Raw genomic sequence first — 14663 nt, 5'->3', positions numbered from 1 at the left:
ATGCTTACTTGATTATTGTATGTTACCCGACTAGGATGTAATTTGATAAAAGTAGGGAACTTATTAGACCTGTTCTTCATCCTATCTCTTAAACTTGAAAAAGATGTTTCTGGAAGCGTTTGAGCCATTTTTGTGCCTATATTTGGTACTTTTGTTGAGTAAGTGGTCATTAGTTTACAGAGAGTCTGCAAGCAGGAGAGAAACCGTGATTGAGACCAAGTCCTTTAACACTGGTTTTAGAGCAGAATCTGATAGCCCTCTCTTCACTTTTTTTTTTTTAAGATTTTATTTATTTATTTGACAGAGAGAAATCACAAGTAGTTGGAGAGGCAGGCAGAGAGAGAGAGGGAAGCAGGCTCCCTGCTGAGCAGAGAGCCCGATGCGGGACTCGATCCCAGGACCCTGAGATCATGACCTGAGCCGAAGGCAGCGGCTTAACCCACTGAGCCACCCAAGCGTCCCCCTCTCTTCACTTTTAAACTGCCGGTGTATCACAGAGCTCATTCTGACACATCTATATAAAATTAATTTCCTCAATTCTATGTGTGTAGCTTTCAATTTTTTTCCTAAATGTTATGCACATCCAGCCTGGCCGTTATAGCTAAATGATTCTTTTAATCACGTATTTCCAGCTGCCTCTCTGCCTCACCCCCCTCATTTTTTACTTACACTGATAATTTCCTAAATGTAAGCAGTTTCATTTTAAATGCTGGCAGAAAAAAAAGAAATTCTTCTCTGCAGTGGCAGAGATAGCTGTTGTGACCTAGCCAAGTGCTGCTTTCGTAGCTAAGTTCTCATTAGAAAGCTAACTTTCCAGAGTAGTTCCGAGGTGCCATTTAGAATGATTTCACGTTACTGAGCTGGTGTGCCCTGTCGTGACACCCCGAGGCTACTTGCCCTGGAGTGTCAGAAAATGACACCTGTCCTAATCATCATCACCTAAATAATCTGAACCCATAAGCCTGATCTTCAAAGTCTAAGAGTACTTTCTGCTTCTACATGAGGAGAGATTTGATTTTTTTAAATCATTTTTAATGATTTTTTTAGCTTATTGCAATAACTGACCCTTCATTTAAATTAGTTGCATTAGTTGTCATTGCAAACAAAGCTGCATTTATATTTTTAGGTTTATTTCACAGTACTCATCATTTGCCCATCTGTCTATCTACTTGTACTCAAATTACAATACAATTCTAATGGGATATGCATTTTTTTTGAATGTCTGCGTTAGAGAGAATGGCAACAACACAAACTGAAAAGGCAAATCCTAGAGAAGGAAAATTAATGCATATCTCTAAGAGGCATAGATAACCAAAGAAATAAATAATAAATGTAAAAGGGAATAAGAGCTATTCAAGTAACAATTGTCCATATTTTTGGTTTTTTTTTTTTTAACAAGAATTTTTTTTTATTGAAACTTGCACTGAATGGTGAGTTTCCACCTTTACATTAAACAAATACAGAAATGATAATTCACACTGAAACAAAACACCAGAAAAAGACATATTTTTGACACTTGTTTAAGCTTGTTTTTTTGGTGACAAAAAACAGAAATATACCTCTACAATGGCTCAAAGTAGGCCATCTTTAAAAAAAAATAGTCAATGATTTACAAAATACAGCATGTAACTGGTTGATACAAATCTAATATTTGTTAAAATAGTCACATCTTAAGATGCATCTACAGTGTTCTTGTATAAAATACATGAAAAAAAGAATATTTTATTAATATCTAAAAAAGTGAGTTTGTTCCTAGACTAAGTTACCATAAAAAGCGTTTCCTAAGCCATTAAACAAATGCACCATGATTCTTCCTGAAACTCTTCAACTCAAAACTTTCCACTCAATGAAATAGCTGAGGATCTGCAACTGAGAAAATATATTTGAGTACAAGCAATCTGTGAAACACGATACTTTTTCTTTTCTTTCTTCATCATCCGAAGGTATTACTGCTCTTATCAACAACTTGCCTGCCCAGTATATAGCTCAGATGTCAGAGACAGCTCTCCACAGGATCCTGTAGTGTCTTCGGTGCTATTTCAGAGCTACGCTTACAATTGTCCAGTGCAGGCAAAGAGGGATTTTTTTTTTTGTAGTAATTTAATCTTCCTATTTGCCAAGGAGGTAACTAGCCCCCATAGATCATAGGATGGGGGTTTCTTCCTCGTGTTTTTATTTTGATGTTTAAAAGTCCTGTTGCAACATTCTAAAACAAAGTGCTCAAGGAACTGATGAAGGGAAAAGTTCTATCTATGCCTCATGATTTGATGCACAGGTGCAGCCTTTAAAAAAATTAATAAATAAACTATAAAAGCAACAACGGATGTGACATCATGGAAAACATGACTATTTGTATTATTTCTTCATTTTCCAGTTCTGTTCAAATGTAGGATTTCGCAGTAACTTACTAATATTAAGAGCGAATGGATGTTAAAATTATACTGAATGCTGTATTTATTAGTTCCTAGTTAGAGGAGTTTTAAATGGGCCTATTGCTTAGCAGTAGGAACAGCAAAATACAGGAGACATTATAACAGCCATTAGGAACTTTTACATTTATTTTAGAAAAATAAATATAAAGTCACCTAGGCTAAGTGACAAATGAGTGGTATAGGCACTTACTTTTCAGAGAGCCGGAATAATAAGCTTTAAATTACTTTTCCAATTTAAAATATCATTTAATAAAAAAAATGAAAGGAACTTGGTCAATTACTATTAAAATTAATATCTATAAAAATTAAAAACAGCAGCTCTTCGTTTTGGAATTTATTCTATTGAAATACATATCAGTATGCAAAGACATATGTAAAAAAAAATGTTGATTGCTGTAAATGTTCATTGGTGAAAAGAATGGAAATGAGTTTCATGTCTGACAATAGGGTTCCCAACACACAAAATAAATCCTAGCCTCCTAATGTAATACTGTATCATAATTTAAAAACTGAGTTAGAATTTTAACTCACTGTCATGAAATCATAGGTAAGATACTAAGTGAACAAGTAATTCACCAAAATGTGTCTATAACATGCTAATCCAAAGATATATAAATAGTTGTTTATATATAACAAATCATGAACTTTTGCTTATGTTATTGTCAAAGTATGGATATTACTGGAAGACTATTAATTATATAGAAATTAATATCAGTCGCCTCTAAGAGGAAGCTACAGGACAAGGAGACAGGGAACAGAAAGTTAATTTCATTATACTAACTTCTTTGAATAATTAAAATTTTTGATCAGGCACATACATTTTTCTATCAAAAAATACCTGTAAAATATAAAGAAAGGAAAATTTTAAAATATTACCCATAGTCAACTGGGGCTCCAATTTCAAAATGATCCAAACTAGGTAATGGGACAACTTTTCATTAAAAATGGAAATTTATTTTACTGGCTCTCTAAAATGTACTGAGCTTTTTAAAAGGTAATTATACAAAATCTCTTACTGCACAGTACCTCTGTATAAACATACTCCGTTTTATTGAATTTTGTATATACAGATGTTAAGATCTTATGGGATTTATTTCATTTTGAAAAAAAAATATTGAGATAAGATAATGGTTTGCAATGTCTTAACATTAATTGATTTTTTTTCTTGCAGTTTCTAACCACATCCTCTACCAAAACACTCTTCTATAGTTTCTGTATCTTTTCAGTTTCTTTGTAAGTAACAATGATCTTCAAACACTCAAATATTATTTTTAATGATCAAAATAGTTATAAATTAAGGATATACAAAATAACACAAAGTAGTAGTAATTATTCTTATACATTGAACAATATTTCTTCATGTTATTATGGCTGAGTTCTGATTCTTAAGAACACAGCTGCAGCTGCTTTTTTCAGATGTTCTATAAACACACACCATAAATTGTGTCTCCTATTAGTGAATGTACTATCTTCTTCTGGCACTGATACCACAAAGGTTTATGTGCTAATAGTAGGCATTATGAGAAACTTATAAAAAGATAGAGAACAATAATTTTTCACCAATCTGAGATTCAAGGTGAGCAATTGTGATTACTTCATTTTTAATAGAAGAAATTTAAATTTAAATATTTAAATATAAAATATTTAATGGAATAAAATGGAAAATATTGAAACTAGTTATTTAAATGGAAAAGTATCTACAGAAAAATGTAGTCCTTATGTATTAAATTCAGAGTTCAGTGGATGAAATGGTTAAAAGGAAAAATCATTGAAAAATATTCTATTTTGTTATTTGGGACAAAAAGTAAATACTGTATTTATTTCTAAGCATCTAAACAAAAGAAAATCTAAAGGGGAAAACTATAAAATTTGAACCACCCTAGGCAACTGACATCCAGAAGAATATGTAAGAATATTTTCACAACTTTTCCCAAGGCTATACCTAATTAAAATATAATAAAAAATTCCCACATAATTCAGTTATTTTTAAAATCCCACCTCTTTTTGAACAGAATGTTAGGTGTTTGAGCTTGGTCACAGGATATAGTCCACATTTTACATTACCAAACAGAGACAAAGAAAAAGCAGGCAGGCAGCCATAAAATGCTCAGTTCCAAGCTATTAATTCTTTAAAGTTTGAACAGGCTAATAACACAAATTGGGACATCTCATGAGGAGATAGTCCTGTTTAAGTATAACTACTCTTGAACTTCTGCACAAAAGAGTGGATGTGGACACTAAAAATTCTCAATCTAGTAAATCAAAGATATTTGACAATTAATCCCTCTGGGTGAGTATATCGGGTCAAACTCTGATTTCTGTGCTTGGTTTAAGCTCCTATTAAGGTCAGACAAGTATAGAATTGAGTTGAAGGATCAAAATCAAAATCAAAAATAGAAACTTTTCTAAGTACCCTAATTAGAAAGGGAGCAAACATAAATTTTCTGGAAACTGGAGGGTTCTATTTTGTATCACTATCACCTGAATTCTTATACTACAAGAAGATGAGGAGAACTGTTTAATATTTATATCTATTTTGGAAGGGAGGAAAGAAGGAAAAGAAGGAGGAAGGGAAGGGGAAGGAAAGTGGGGAGGGGGGGACGAAGTTCACATGCTTCACAGTTTCTCCAGGATGCAGCTGCACTTATCCTATAGTTCTCAGATAGGATAACTATTATCAGAATCTTCATAAAAACAGCCTGATCTAGGCAACACTGCTGTCACAAATTTATTTTCAAGGAGTCTTTGCCACCGATTCTATATACACTTCATCAGTGACTTCTCTCCTACTGGTGTCTCTTTTCCTATAAAGTATGTTTTCTCCCAGAAGTTAACTACGATGATAAAGAAAATGTTCATTAATATGTCTTGATGGTTACTTAGGCACTGGCATTTCACTCTTGGTCATTTGAAGACTGAAATCACCTACAGATCCAAGGGAAGGAAGCGTAAGTCCCTCATTACTCATGCCCTCTTTGGAGTAGACACTATCTATTCCCTGTTCCTTGTTGCTCAACAATCATCATTATACAGCCTAGGTATTTGTTTCTACAAATACCTTGTCTGAGGGTTTTCTCTGCATGATCAGAAGGAAGGTAATAGAGAATGGATGCCCTCAGCAGCAGCTCTCAACCAGTAAGAATTGGGGTTCTACATCATCTCTCAGATGCCAATAGAATATTGAGCCCCAGTGGCTCACAGTGGTCACTTGCTCACTAATATACACTTTTTGAGAACACCCCCCCCTTCTTTTGTCTTCTCCACTTTTCTACTGAGACTTCTTGAGACCTTCCAAATAAACTACTTGCACTTGAATCCTTATTTAAGAGTCTGCTTCTGCTGGGGAACCCAACCTAAAATACTCATTCATTCTTTATATAAGAAAATTTATTTAGTATATTCTAGGGACTAAGAAATGTGACCAGCAATAGGAATCAAATATGAATCCTAAGGAAGAATAAGTGAATATTTTCAAGCAGGGAGCTATGGTATGCACTTCTGCAAACTCCTATCATAACAGTTCACCTTCTATAATCAGCTTTGCTTGTCATTGTTCATCCTTTCCTTCAGTCAAGACCAGGCAGTGATTACCTGGTATTCTGGCAATTTTTTTTCCTTATCAAGTCATGTTTGGTTTCGTCATCTCTCTCAGCACTTTTAACACTTCAACCTACTCATTCGATTTGAACATCTTCATTCTTATTTCCTCTCCTGACTTTACAACATTCTATTGGCTATTCTTTATGACACAGCAACATATCACACCACTGTAGCCAATAAGACTATGTCCCTGTTCTCATTTCCAAAATCTTAGATTGTAACTCACTTGGGTATGTTCCCCAATGGGATGAAAGCAATTTCCCAATATGCAGCCATCTTTAAATGTCTCATCCTAGTTCCAGTAAATCATTCCCATGACAAACCACTTACAAATATATTATTACATTTAATCCACAAGTAGTTCCAAGACAGGAATCATTATATGTATTTCATAGATTAGAAAACTATGACTTTCTGTCTTGAAGGTTTTAATATTTCCACATATTCTACTGTACTCACCCCCACAATCATATACAAGAATTTAAATACATTTAATACATTTAAATACATTTTTCACTTGTTCTTTGTAATCATTCATGAGAACCTATAAAATGGTCAATGCTCAAATGAGCCTTCTGGCATTTCAAGAATCATAAGCTTATATTTTATTCTCACTGACCAGTTGTTAAGATAATCTTCAAATAATTTCATTAGTAATGAGCTATATTCCTTGTGTGTCATCATTCATTAGTGATGTGTTGTCTCTGAATTCAGGAAATAGTTCTAAAACAAAATAACTAGGGGGCACCTGGGTGGCTCAGATGGTTAAGCATCTGCCTTCGGCTCAGGCCATGATCCTGGGATCGAGTCCAGTATGGGGCTCCATGCCCAGTGGGGAGCCTGCTTCTTCCTGTGCCTCTCTCTCTCATGAATAAATAAATAAAATCTTTAAAAAAATACATCTAGGAAATTTTCCAATGGCACATATACCAGTTAACATCTCAATTTTCCGCCACTAGAATTTTCTTTAAAATGTTTGAGCTCTTGGTCTTGGCAAGGCCACCTCCTCCATCAGTCAGTTCATGTGTGTCACACCGGTATCTAGGGAAATGGTTAGGTAGTAATTTTTCCTTGAGAAAACTCTGCTTTTATTTATTATTGTTATTTTATTTTCTCTCTTGGAAATTTTACCAGTTGGCAGGCAGTCCCCGCCTCCTGCCAAGGGAGCCACAAGCTCTCACTGCTTCTGGTTGCCATTGATGGGGAGGTTCAGGGCCTCAGGAAGACCTTGAGCTTGGGCCAGGAGCTAAGGTATGACAAGCAGACAGAGAGCAGGGGAAAGGAATTGTGGGTGGGATGGGGGACAAAGTGTGGGATCCAGGGCCTGGTGAATCAGCAGCAAGTCCCGCAGGTTGTAGTATCTGCAAGGAGATCTGGTTGCCCGAGATAAAGGCCTGCCTACCCTGGTTCTGGGACAGCAGCGTCTCAGAAGGCTTCAGGTGACCTGGTAGTGACTGCAGGTACTCCTCCTTGCCTGCCTCATAATTGGTGTAGATGAGAATGATGTATTTGCAGCAGAAGTTCTCCACACCATCATTCCCCGCATCCACCAGAGCTGCCTCCCCGCCAGTCCTTCCCATCCAGCCCCTGGGAGCGGCCCAGGTGCCTCAGAATGGCACTAGATTGATACAGGGCAAAGTCTCCATCCGGGAACTTGGGAAGCTGCCCATATACCCAGGGGGTCTTGAGTGAGCCCTGCAGCCAGGTTTCCATGGTCACCACCTTCTCTTTCCAGCTCCGCCCCTGGTCTGCGGCAGCCTACACAGGGCCTGGCCGCACTCTCCAGCAAGAAGTAGACAATGGTACGAGGCATCATGGTTGCAGTACAGGTGACTGGGCGGGTGGCGGGGTGACGCGGTGGTGGGAGAGGTTCCCGCAAAGGCTCTGCTCTTAGACTGCGTTTTTGCAGGCTGTTCACTTTTGGAGAACCCCCAAAATAGTACATACTTTCATCTTTCTGCTTGAATGGGTGTTCCTCGCTGGAAAGGAAAAAGATGTGGGCATGTGCTGAGCCTGTCAGGTGTAGGACATCCAACACATTCCAAGGAGGGCATGTTAAGTGACATCTTGTCTCGGTTCCAGATCTTCTCCCTTTTAAGTGGTGTACGCAGGTCAGAACGATCACTTGGAAATATTCCAGCTCCAACCACCTGTTTACACGGACCCGGGGGTTTTGTTTCAGCAGTATGAAGACTTGGAGGCAGGTTTTGAAAAGCAAATTGCCGAAGTTAAAACTTAGGAGAGGAATGGAAGGAACATAAAAGCATTAAAGTCTTTCTCTTCATCATTTCGTTCCTACAAATCCGAAAGGTCCTCAGATAATAAATAGCTGGATTTATTTGTTCTTTCATTTGGTGTTCAAAATGACTGGAAAGGGGAGCATCTGTCTGTGTCAGTGGTTCCATACTGAAAGAAGAGGCTTCCTTTAGAAATGATCACTCAGAACGATTCAGAAAAGAATGGGATATTTTTAGTAAGTCATTTACTCAAAAAACCTCCGTGGGACTGCTGGAGGAGCAAATCTGAATTTATTCTCAGAGGATATAGTTAAATATTCCTGACTGAAATAAGGACTATGCCATTTGAAACTACATATAAAAACAAGAGCAAGGGATAAAATAAGAGCACATATTTGTGCTTTACAAATAAAAACCACCCAGAGGAAGATCAGGAATGAACAGTAAATATGAGACATAGGGGAAAATGGACAGCTGGCTTCTGCATACTGTCACCAACCTTCCCAAGGAAGAGTCTCTGTTATGGCTATCTGAATAGAAACATGACCTTTATATTTTTATTACCAAACTTAGAGGAAAGGCTAGTTAGGAAATAGACATTATAGCCCATCATCAATTTTTCCTTTCTTCATGTACCATTGTAGCAAGTTGCCAAGATATTTTGAAGGTGCATTTTAAAGGTTTTTCTTAGGGGCATAGGGTTATTTAAGATAATGGCCACTGTTGTTTTCATGAAGTAGAGTACCCTCCATAAAACCAAGAGGTATCCACCCAAGTAAATGCTATTTTAATGTGAAATAAACTGAGGAAATGAGAAGATAGTGAGATATTCTAAAAATCATTTTTCAGAGGAGAGACATGTCCATAGGTAACAGTAACTACTTCTTATGCCCCTAGAACTCTGATAAAATGCTAAGACCAATGGGATAATTTTGGAAGTTAATAAATCTCCAATTATAAAAAATAGCATATATAACTGTTAGAATATATATAACTTGGAAAAGGTAAACAAAAATCTTTTAAAGAATTTACAATTCAGTAATAGTCACCATTACTATTTTGAAGAATTTTTAGGTTTGTTTCCAGCATATTTTTTAAAATTGAGATATAGTTAACATGTAACATCATATTAGTTTCAGGTGTATAATATAATGGTTTGATATTTGTATATATTGTGAAATGATTGCCACATTAAGTCTAATTGAGTCACATGGTTGCAAAAATTTTGTTCCTGGTAAGGAGAAGTTTTAAGATCTATTCTCTCAGCAATTTTCAAATATGCAGTACAGCATTATTAACTTTAGTCACCATTATGTATATTATGTCCCCAGAACTTATTTATTTTATACCTGGACATTGGTGTGTTTTGAACTCCTTCACCCTTTTTGCCTACATTCCTACCTCTGCCTCTCAGAACCACCAGTTTTTCTCTCTATCTTTTGTTTTGTTTTTTTTTTGTTTTTAGATTCTACATTAATGTGAGGTCATATTTGCCTTGCTCTGTTTAACTTCTTTCACTTAGCAGAATTCCCTCAAGGCCCGTTCATGTTGTCACAAATGGCAAGATTTCATTTTTCTTTACGGCTGAATGATATTCCATTGTGTATATATGCCACATTTTCTTTATTCATTTATCCACTGATGGACCCTTAGGTTGCTTCCAAGTGCTGGCTGTTGTAAATAATGCTGCAATGAGCACAGGGGGCATATACATTTTTACGTTAGTGTTCTCATTTTCTTTGAATAAATACCTAGAAGTGGAATTGCTGGATTGTAGAGTAGTTCTATTTTTAATTTTTTGAGAAACCTCCATATTATTTTCCATAGTCGCTGCACCAAAGTGTACTCCTACAAACAGTGTACAAGGCTTCCCTCTTCCTCCACATCCTCAACACTTGTTTTTACTTGTCTTTTGGATACTAGCCATTCTAACAGTATCTCAGTGTGGTTTTGATTCACATTTACCTGATCATGAGTAATGCTGAGCAGTTTTTCATGTGCGTGAGGTCCGCGTGTAGGTCTTCCTTGGGAAAATGTGTATTCACATCTTCTGTCCATTTTTTAATGGATTGTTTGGTCTTTTTTGCACTTAACTTGTTAGAGTTCTTTATGTGTTTTGATTACGAATCCCGTATCAGGTAGATGATCTGCAAATGTTTTCTCCCATTTAGTAGGTTGCTTTTTCACTTCGTTGATGGTTTCCTTTGCCATGCAGAATCTTTTTCATTTGATACAGTCCCACTTGTTTATTTTGCTCTTGTTGCCTTTGTTTTTGGTATCAAAATCCAAAAAATCATCACCAAGACCAATGTAAAAAAGGCTAAAAAGCTGTGTTTTCTTCTAGGAATTATAGGTTTAGGTCTTATATTCAAGTCTTCAATCCATTTTAAGTTAATTTTTATGTATGGTATAAGAGAATGGTCCAGCTTTATTCTTTTGCATGTGGAAGTCTAGTTACCCCAACACCATTTATTAAATAGACTGCCCTTTCCCATTATGTATGTATTCTTGGCTCCTTTGTAACATATTACTTGCCTATATAATGCATGGGTTTATTTCTGGACTCCTACCTCATTCCACTGATCCATGTGTCTGTTTTCATGCCAATACCACGTTGTTGAAATTGCTTTTAGCTTTAAGATATAGTTTTAAGTCAAGAAACATGATGCCCCATCATTGTTCTTTCTCAAGAGTGCTTGGGCTATTTGGAGCCTTTTGTGTTTCCGTACAAATTTTAGGATTGTTGGTTCTGTTTCTGTGAAAAGGGCCATTGGAATTTTAATAGCAACTGTACTGAATCTTAGATTGCTTTGAGTAATATGGATATTTTTAACAATATTAATTTCTCCAATCCATGAGAATGGAATGCCTTTCTATTTATTTGTGTCATCTTCAATTTATTTCATCAGTGTCTTACAGTTTTCGGTGTATAGGTCTTTCACCTCCTTGGTTAAACTTATTCCTAGATGTTTTATCCTTTTTGATACAATTATAAATGCGTCTGTTTTGTTAATTTCTCTTCCTAATAAGTTGTTATTAGTTTTTAGAAACAGATTTTTATATATTGATTTTGTATTCCACAATGGTACTGATTCTGATTTATTAGTTCTAATAGTTTTTTGATGGAATATTTTCTACATGTAATATCATGTCATTTGCAAGTAGTGATAGTTTTATGTTTTCTTTCCCAATTGTCATGCCTTTTATTTTCTTGCTTAATTACTTAGACAAAGACTTCAGTACTTTGTCTAATAAAAGTGGTGAGAGTGGCCATCCTTGTCTTTTTCCTGATCTTAGAGGAAAAGCTTTTACCTTTTCACCATTGAGTGCGATGTTAGCTATGGGTTTAATGTATATGACCTTTATTCTGTTGAGGAACATTTCTGGTATACCCACTTTGCTCAAAGTTTTTATCAAAAAGGGATGTTGAATTTTGTCAAATGCTTTTTCCTCTCTCTCTGCCTGCATCTCTGCCTGCTTGTGATCTCTGTCTGTCAAATGAATAAATAAAATCTTTAAAAAAAGGGGGGGGCGTGACGGGGTGGCTCAGTGGGTTAGGCCTCTGCCTTCAGCTCAGGTCGTGATCCCAGGGTCTTGGGATCAAGCCCCGCATCGGGCTCTCTGCTCCGATGAGATGACCTGGACTCAGTTCCAGGGAGATGACCGTATGATTTTTATCCTTCATTTTGTTAATGTAGTGTATCACATTGACTGATTTATAGATGTTGAACCATTCTTGCATTCCTGGAATAAATCCCACTCTATCATGGTGGATGATCTTTTTAATGTATTATTGAATTTAGTTTGCTAATATTTTGTTGAGGATTTTTACAACTGTATTCATCAGAAGTATTGGTCTGTAATTTTCTTTTCCTTCTTGTGGCATTCTTGCCTGATTCTGGTATCAGGTCAATGCCTGCTTCAAGACAAAAAAAAAAGAAGGATTTAGAAGTGATTCTCCTCTTCTATTTTCTGTGAAGAGTTTGAGAAGAATTGGTATCCATTTTTCTTTAAATGTTTGGTAGAAATCACCAGTGAATCCATCTGGTTCTAGACTTTTGTTTGTTAGGGGGCTTCTGATTATTGATTCAATCTCTTACTAGTAATCAGTGTATTCATATTTTCTATTCATAATTCAGTTTTGGTAGGTTGTGTGTTTTTAGGAATTCACTTATTTGTCTAGGTAGTCCAAATTTTTGGAGTCTAATTTTTCATAGTACTCTCTTATGATTCTTTATATTTCTGTGTTATCAGTTACAATATCTCCTCTTTCAATTCTATTTTTATTTATTTGAGTCCTCTTTTGCTCTCAGTGAATCTGGCTAAAAGTTTGTCAATTTGGGGGGCACCTGGGTGGCTCAGTGGGTTAAGCCGCTGCCTTCGGCTCAGGTCATAATCTCAGGGTCCTGGGATCAAGTCCTGCATCGGGCTCTCTGCTCAGCAGGGAATCTGCTTCCCTCTCTCTCTCTGCCTGCCTCTCTGCCTACTTGTGATTTCTCTCTCTGTCAAAAAAAAAAAAAAAAAGTTTGTCAATTTTGTTTATATTTAAAAAAACAGCTCAATTTCGTTGATCTTTTTTTTTTCCCTTTTAGTCTCCATGTGACTTATTTCAGCTCTGATCTTTGTTATTTCCTTCCCTTTGCCAACTTTCAGCTTCATTGTCCTTCAGCATTTTTTAGTATCATAATTGCAATTTTATTTAAGCATCATTTGGTAACCTGCTTTTCACAATTTTGATACTAATGTTTTATCATACTTCTGTAAACTTTAATGACAGTACAATATTCTATTGAACAGAGATACCATGTTTTTTTAACCAATCTTTTATTGATTTTTTTCTAAGTTTTTGAATTTGAGATAGTATTGTGATAAGCCTATTTTTCCAGGAAGCCTTTGTAAATGTCTGATTTGTTTTAGATTAGCTTCCAGCATTGCAAATGCCAGTTAAAACACTATGAACAATTTGAAACATCTAAAAACATAAAACTGAATTGCTTTCAGATATGTTTTCTAATTTACATCACCACCAGCTGTGCATGTAAATTCACAAACTTTTCAAAGAGATCTAGGCCCACTCCACACTAATTCAAAATAAACTATTATAAGGGGAAAAGAATGACATTTGCCACTAAATGTTTTTTAATGCTTGATAATGCTTTCAAGTTTACTTCAAGTATATAATTATAGAATTTTATTTAAGTGATTCTGCTGTTATGTTTTCAAAGAAGATGAAATCCATTTTAGAAGATTTAGCAAAATTAATAAATATCAAATTTAATATTCAGTAGTTATGTTTACTTCACATTACATTAAATTACAAATATATCTAGAACATGTATATATGTCTTACAGAACTTAGAGAATACTATATTACTTATATCCATTTATAATTGTCATGTCTTTGCTTTCCCCATGTGTTCAAAACTACAATTTCCTTGGTATTGTTCTTTTTTTTTTTTCTTAAAGATTTTACTTATTTGAGAAAGAGAGAGAGAGAGTGCATGCAGAAGCAGGGAGAGGGTCAGAGAGAAGCAGACCCCCCCCCACTGACCAGGGAACCCTACATCAGCCTCGAAACCAGTATTCTGGGATCATGACCTGAGCCAAAGGCAGACATTTAATTGACTGAGCTACCCAGGCACCCCTACCTGATACAATTCTTTTTTACTCATACAATCCCAAATTACATCATTCCTGTGGAGAAAATTCCCCCTGTTCGAATAATCTTCCATTATGGTCATTTCCACAAAGACTCTGTGGTAAATGTAAAGTCCTCTTGAATGCTTGAATGCTTGAATGAGAGAAATTTCGTGATGCTATAACCCACCTCTTTGCTGTATTCACTTAATAGTTACTGGGTCCCTTCACTGTGGAGGTGCGGTAGACAAATTCGGAACTACATTGATCTAGTGTGGAGGTGGACAAGGTGCTATAAAGTATGTCTTGGGAGCACAGGAGGCCCATTTGAGTTCACCTAGAGACAAGTTATTATTTGAGCTAAGACTCGGAGGATGAGAAGTTGGTTAGAGAATATAGGGGAAACATTAGGGGCAGTAAAAATAACATATGCAAAGATATACAGACATTTTTTTAAAAGCCCACCACATTGTAGGAGCTCTAGGTAATAAATCTTAGTGAGTAAAACAAGGGTTGAGCTTGGGAGTTTGAAAACAGACACAGAGGAGACCGAGTATGCAGGACCTACATCACAAACATTTGCTATTGTATTGTGAAGGGAGTTTGGATTTTATTCTGTAGATAATGGTAAACTATTGAAGCAATTTGCATGAAAAGTTTTTGGTCATAATTATAACTCTGGAGTCAATGTAATAAATATTTTGGAAGTAGAGAAAGTCTGTATGTGAGCACATGTGGGAAGTTACTATATGAGCAC

General features: G+C 35.9%; 1 pseudogene; it reads right to left on the bottom strand.

Annotated features, from left to right (window-relative positions):
* Positions 1 to 7209: 7209 nt before the first annotated feature.
* LOC116587195 overlaps positions 7210 to 14663 on the bottom strand; it is a 29444-nt pseudogene continuing 21990 nt past the window's right edge.

The sequence above is a fragment of the Mustela erminea genome, chromosome 3 (assembly GCF_009829155.1).
Source record: "Mustela erminea isolate mMusErm1 chromosome 3, mMusErm1.Pri, whole genome shotgun sequence".
NCBI lineage: Eukaryota > Metazoa > Chordata > Mammalia > Carnivora > Mustelidae > Mustela > Mustela erminea.
Note: the sequence above shows the minus strand (reverse complement) of the source record. Positions and strands in the feature narration are given on the sequence as shown.